Below are 7,500 nucleotides of genomic sequence, written 5' to 3' on the forward strand. Positions count from 1 at the left end.
GGGAGTAGAGCAGAAACTAGGTTGCCTTGGCCTTTCAAGACCTTCTTTAGGGGGGGTAAAATGAGAGCAATTAGTGTGCCTCACCTGGGTCTCGAACCCCGGTCTCCTGAGTGATAGTCGGGGGCTCTACACACTGAGCCAAGCACACTCATGGGAGTAGAGCAGAAACTAGGTTGCCTTGGCCTTTCAAGACCTTCTTTAGGGGGGGTAAAATGAGAGCAATTAGTGTGCCTCACCTGGGTCTCGAACCCCGGTCTCCTGAGTGATAGTCGGGGGCTCTACACACTGAGCCAAGCACACTCATGGGAGTAGAGCAGAAACTAGGTTGCCTTGGCCTTTCAAGACCTTCTTTAGGGGGGGTAAAATGAGAGCAATTAGTGTGCCTCACCTGGGTCTCGAACCCCGGTCTCCTGAGTGATAGTCGGGGGCTCTACACACTGAGCCAAGCACACTCATGGGAGTAGAGCAGAAACTAGGTTGCCTTGGCCTTTCAAGACCTTCTTTAGGGGGGGTAAAATGAGAGCAATTAGTGTGCCTCACCTGGGTCTCGAACCCCGGTCTCCTGAGTGATAGTCGGGGGCTCTACACACTGAGCCAAGCACACTCATGGGAGTAGAGCAGAAACTAGGTTGCCTTGGCCTTTCAAGACCTTCTTTAGGGGGGGTAAAATGAGAGCAATTAGTGTGCCTCACCTGGGTCTCGAACCCCGGTCTCCTGAGTGATAGTCGGGGGCTCTACACACTGAGCCAAGCACACTCATGGGAGTAGAGCAGAAACTAGGTTGCCTTGGCCTTTCAAGACCTTCTTTAGGGGGGGTAAAATGAGAGCAATTAGTGTGCCTCACCTGGGTCTCGAACCCCGGTCTCCTGAGTGATAGTCGGGGGCTCTACACACTGAGCCAAGCACACTCATGGGAGTAGAGCAGAAACTAGGTTGCCTTGGCCTTTCAAGACCTTCTTTAGGGGGGGTAAAATGAGAGCAATTAGTGTGCCTCACCTGGGTCTCGAACCCCGGTCTCCTGAGTGATAGTCGGGGGCTCTACACACTGAGCCAAGCACACTCATGGGAGTATAGCGGAAACTAGGTGGCCTTGGCCTTTCAATTTCCCTCCAGTCCAATTAACAATGCCACGCCTGTATCCACACCTGGCTATAATTAGGACCCATGATTAGAGTTCGGCTTCTTGGCAGACACAAACATACACGGAGGAAGGCAGGCAGGAGAGAGAAGCTATGTACAGCAAACAACGACATGACTGTGGACTTTGTACCAAGACGCATATCGCGCGGCTCGACAAACATTTTAAGACTGTCCATGGACTTAAGATTAAGACGTTATCATGGAATCATGCCGTGCAATGTAGCCCGATTTCGGCTGAGACACAGCAGGCCTACCCAGGGGATTGTATGGAGCCTAACAACGGCGTTGGAAGTGAGTTGTCCGCAGAACAGCAGCTGAGTGGCGAGAGTGAGCAGTCAGCGGTGCAGTCAACCAGTCAGGCGACGGTGCAGTCAACCGGTGAACAATGCTCGGAACCGGGGGAGCAATGCAGCGTCATGTCGCCTTCCACCGATAGCGAAAGTGATGGAGGCGGCGGTGGTGTGCCGTCCACAACTGAAGGTTTGAGTGATGTCATTTTGAATGAATATGCTACCTATATTAAGGGTATTAACCCTTCAGTTAAAAGAATAGACAATAGTCACACCAGTCTGTCACGAGTACGGGAATTCCTCCGCATTATGTCCGAGGACAAATCCGATGAAGGCCTGTGTTTTCTGGACAACTACATGCGTGTGTATGAGTGGTACCGGACATGTGAAGGCCGTAGTTTGGCACCATCCACATTAAAACTATACCGATCAGATGTTAGAAGTTTCCTGAAATATCTTATTCAGTTCCGGCCGAATGGTCTGCAAGCTAAAGCCAGTGTAATTCGCAAATTGTTACTCTGCTTGGCAAAGATAGACAGGGATTCTAGGCAGAGCCTGGCAACGCACATGGCACAATTTCGCAGACGCTGCAGGGACGAGGTGCTCAGCGCTGCGGAGTTAAAACGATTTTTGGAGCTAAGCAATGCATCTATTCCTTCTGTTCTCAGCAGGCTGGAAGTCCGAGCCACCTCATCTGACAGACGCAGGTTTGCGGCTCTCATGTCCAGCCGGTTGGCGACTTTTAATGGAACTCGACGATCCCCAGTCACCATGTTCGGTGAGAGTGATTTCAATGAAATAACCAATGAAAGTGGGGTTTATCAAATGACTGTAGCAAGCCACAAAACTAACTACAGCTTCGGGGAGTGCAGAATTGTTATATCTGATGAGGAATACACTTGGCTTCAACGATTCCATCGGATCAGGCCTCATCTGAGTGGAATGACCCCAGACACAACACTCTTCTTTTTCACATGCTCTGGTAAACCATACGGTAATCTCTGTGATTGTGTGGGTAAGATTTTTGCAGAGTTTGGCATTGGAAGGAAAGTGACATTTGGTACAATTCGAAGAAGCATTGCCACATTAAACTTTAATCTTGGGTCGCTTACAGACCGTGGAACTGTGGCTGACCACATGTGTCACTCCCTGGAGACGCAGGCACGCTACTACCGTTCCCATAATTTGCCTCATAATGCAAGCCAGGCTCGGAGACTAATTGAGGGACAAATCAATCCATGAATAACTCTAAATAAATACAATATTTTTTGCAATTAATCCTTGTCTTTGTGTGTCATTTTCATTCGATTTCAATAGGAGCACCTAGTAACCCAAAAATAATACCAGGTGCACTCATTCGATTAGAATGGGAGCACCTGGTAACCCAAAAATAATACCAGGTGCACGGAGGGGAGGATGAGTACAGACCTATTTTTTGAAAAGCTCCATAAATCCCTTAGGCCGGTGCCTACTGACTTGGACCCGTACTATGGTGCTCCCATATCGGGCATGGGTGTGGGCAGGCCCTTAAAAGTCGTTTTCATTCGATTTCAATAGCGGCACCTGGTAACCCAAAAAGAGGGCACTCTGTCGTTTTTCCTGAATAGTTCAACATAGAATATTTTCGGACTTTTTTTGAAAAGCTCCATAAATCCCTTAGGCCGGTGCCTACTGACTTGGACCCCTACTATGGTGCTCCCATATCGGGCATGGGCGTGGGCAGGCCCTTAAAAGTCGTTTTCATTCGATTTCAATAGGGGCACCTGGTAACCCAAAAAGAGGGCACTCTGTCGTTTTTCCTGAATAATTCAACATAGAATATTTTCGGACTTTTTTTGAAAAGCTCCATAAATCCCTTAGGCCGGTGCCTACTGACTTGGACCCCTACTATGGTGCTCCCATATCGGGCATGGGCGTGGGCAGGCCCTTAAAAGTCATTTTCATTCGATTTCAATAGCGGCACCTGGTAACCCAAAAAGAGGGCACTCTGTCGTTTTTCCTGAATAGTTCAACATAGAATATTTTCGGACTTTTTTTGAAAAGCTCCATAAATCCCTTAGGCCGGTGCCTACTGACTTGGACCCCTACTATGGTGCTCCCATATCGGGCATGGGCGTGGGCAGGCCCTTAAAAGTCGTTTTCATTCGATTTCAATAGGGGCACCTGGTAACCCAAAAAGAGGGCACTCTGTCGTTTTTCCTGAATAATTCAACATAGAATATTTTCGGACTTTTTTTGAAAAGCTCCATAAATCCCTTAGGCCGGTGCCTACTGACTTGGACCCCTACTATGGTGCTCCCATATCGGGCATGGGCGTGGGCAGGCCCTTAAAAGTCATTTTCATTCGATTTCAATAGCGGCACCTGGTAACCCAAAAAGAGGGCACTCTGTCGTTTTTCCTGAATAGTTCAACATAGAATATTTTCGGACTTTTTTTGAAAAGCTCCATAAATCCCTTAGGCCGGTGCCTACTGACTTGGACCCCTACTATGGTGCTCCCATATCGGGCATGGGCGTGGGCAGGCCCTTAAAAGTCGTTTTCATTCGATTTCAATAGGGGCACCTGGTAACCCAAAAAGAGGGCACTCTGTCGTTTTTCCTGAATAATTCAACATAGAATATTTTCGGACTTTTTTTGAAAAGCTCCATAAATCCCTTAGGCCGGTGCCTACTGACTTGGACCCCTACTATGGTGCTCCCATATCGGGCATGGGCGTGGGCAGGCCCTTAAAAGTCATTTTCATTCGATTTCAATAGCGGCACCTGGTAACCCAAAAAGAGGGCACTCTGTCGTTTTTCCTGAATAGTTCAACATAGAATATTTTCGGACTTTTTTTGAAAAGCTCCATAAATCCCTTAGGCCGGTGCCTACTGACTTGGACCCCTACTATGGTGCTCCCATATCGGGCATGGGCGTGGGCAGGCCCTTAAAAGTCGTTTTCATTCGATTTCAATAGGGGCACCTGGTAACCCAAAAAGAGGGCACTCTGTCGTTTTTCCTGAATAATTCAACATAGAATATTTTCGGACTTTTTTTGAAAAGCTCCATAAATCCCTTAGGCCGGTGCCTACTGACTTGGACCCCTACTATGGTGCTCCCATATCGGGCATGGGCGTGGGCAGGCCCTTAAAAGTCATTTTCATTCGATTTCAATAGCGGCACCTGGTAACCCAAAAAGAGGGCACTCTGTCGTTTTTCCTGAATAGTTCAACATAGAATATTTTCGGACTTTTTTTGAAAAGCTCCATAAATCCCTTAGGCCGGTGCCTACTGACTTGGACCCCTACTATGGTGCTCCCATATCGGGCATGGGCGTGGGCAGGCCCTTAAAAGTCGTTTTCATTCGATTTCAATAGCGGCACCTGGTAACCCAAAAAGAGGGCACTCTGTCGTTTTTCCTGAATAATTCAACATAGAATATTTTCGGACTTTTTTTGAAAAGCTCCATAAATCCCTTAGGCCGGTGCCTACTGACTTGGACCCCTACTATGGTGCTCCCATATCGGGCATGGGCGTGGGCAGGCCCTTAAAAGTCGTTTTCATTCGATTTCAATAGCGGCACCTGGTAACCCAAAAAGAGGGCACTCTGTCGTTTTTCCTGAATAGTTCAACATAGAATATTTTCGGACTTTTTTTGAAAAGCTCCATAAATCCCTTAGGCCGGTGCCTACTGACTTGGACCCCTACTATGGTGCTCCCATATCGGGCATGGGCGTGGGCAGGCCCTTAAAAGTCGTTTTCATTCGATTTCAATAGCGGCACCTGGTAACCCAAAAAGAGGGCACTCTGTCGTTTTTCCTGAATAGTTCAACATAGAATATTTTCGGACTTTTTTTGAAAAGCTCCATAAATCCCTTAGGCCGGTGCCTACTGACTTGGACCCCTACTATGGTGCTCCCATATCGGGCATGGGCGTGGGCAGGCCCTTAAAAGTCGTTTTCATTCGATTTCAATAGGGGCACCTGGTAACCCAAAAAGAGGGCACTCTGTCGTTTTTCCTGAATAATTCAACATAGAATATTTTCGGACTTTTTTTGAAAAGCTCCATAAATCCCTTAGGCCGGTGCCTACTGACTTGGACCCCTACTATGGTGCTCCCATATCGGGCATGGGCGTGGGCAGGCCCTTAAAAGTCATTTTCATTCGATTTCAATAGCGGCACCTGGTAACCCAAAAAGAGGGCACTCTGTCGTTTTTCCTGAATAGTTCAACATAGAATATTTTCGGACTTTTTTTGAAAAGCTCCATAAATCCCTTAGGCCGGTGCCTACTGACTTGGACCCCTACTATGGTGCTCCCATATCGGGCATGGGCGTGGGCAGGCCCTTAAAAGTCGTTTTCATTCGATTTCAATAGCGGCACCTGGTAACCCAAAAAGAGGGCACTCTGTCGTTTTTCCTGAATAGTTCAACATAGAATATTTTCGGACTTTTTTTGAAAAGCTCCATAAATCCCTTAGGCCGGTGCCTACTGACTTGGACCCCTACTATGGTGCTCCCATATCGGGCATGGGCGTGGGCAGGCCCTTAAAAGTCGTTTTCATTCGATTTCAATAGGGGCACCTGGTAACCCAAAAAGAGGGCACTCTGTCGTTTTTCCTGAATAATTCAACATAGAATATTTTCGGACTTTTTTTGAAAAGCTCCATAAATCCCTTAGGCCGGTGCCTACTGACTTGGACCCCTACTATGGTGCTCCCATATCGGGCATGGGCGTGGGCAGGCCCTTAAAAGTCATTTTCATTCGATTTCAATAGCGGCACCTGGTAACCCAAAAAGAGGGCACTCTGTCGTTTTTCCTGAATAGTTCAACATAGAATATTTTCGGACTTTTTTTGAAAAGCTCCATAAATCCCTTAGGCCGGTGCCTACTGACTTGGACCCCTACTATGGTGCTCCCATATCGGGCATGGGCGTGGGCAGGCCCTTAAAAGTCATTTTCATTCGATTTCAATAGCGGCACCTGGTAACCCAAAAAGAGGGCACTCTGTCGTTTTTCCTGAATAGTTCAACATAGAATATTTTCGGACTTTTTTTGAAAAGCTCCATAAATCCCTTAGGCCGGTGCCTACTGACTTGGACCCCTACTATGGTGCTCCCATATCGGGCATGGGCGTGGGCAGGCCCTTAAAAGTCATTTTCATTCGATTTCAATAGCGGCACCTGGTAACCCAAAAAGAGGGCACTCTGTCGTTTTTCCTGAATAGTTCAACATAGAATATTTTCGGACTTTTTTTGAAAAGCTCCATAAATCCCTTAGGCCGGTGCCTACTGACTTGGACCCCTACTATGGTGCTCCCATATCGGGCATGGGCTGTGGGCAGGCCCTTAAAAGTCATTTTCATTCGATTTCAATAGCGGCACCTGGTAACCCAAAAAGAGGGCACTCTGTCGTTTTTCCTGAATAGTTCAACATAGAATATTTTCGGACTTTTTTTGAAAAGCTCCATAAATCCCTTAGGCCGGTGGCCACTGACTTGTGCCCGTAGTATGGTGCTCCCATATCGGGCATGGGTGTGGGCAGGCCCTTAAAAGTCATTTTCATTCGATTTCTGTAGCAGCACCTGGTAACCCAAACTAACATAAGGTGGTGTCAGTAGTGAGGATGCGGACAGACCTTTTATATAAAAGCTCCATAAATCCCTTAGGCCGGTGCCTACTGACTTGTGCCCGTAGTATGGTGCTCCCATAGCGGGCATGGGTGTCTGCAGGTCATTTAAATTCGTTTTCATTCGATTTAAATAGGGGCACCTGGTAACCCAAAAAGTGGGCACTCTGTCGTTTTTCCTGAGTAGTTCAACATAGAAAGTATTCAGACCTTATTTTTGAAAAGCTCCATAAATCCCTTAGGCCGGTGCCCACTGACTTGTGCCCATAGTATGGTGCTCCCATAGCGGGCATGGGTGTCTGCAGGTCATTTAAATTCATTTTCATTCGATTAGAATAGGAGCACCTGGTAACCCAAAAATAATACCAGGTGCACGGAGGGGAGGATGAGTACAGACATTTTATATAAAAGCTCCATAAATCCCTTAGGCCGGTGCCCACTGACTTGTGCCCATAGTATGGT

Source organism: Salvelinus namaycush, unplaced genomic scaffold (assembly GCF_016432855.1).
Source record: "Salvelinus namaycush isolate Seneca unplaced genomic scaffold, SaNama_1.0 Scaffold1105, whole genome shotgun sequence".
NCBI lineage: Eukaryota > Metazoa > Chordata > Actinopteri > Salmoniformes > Salmonidae > Salvelinus > Salvelinus namaycush.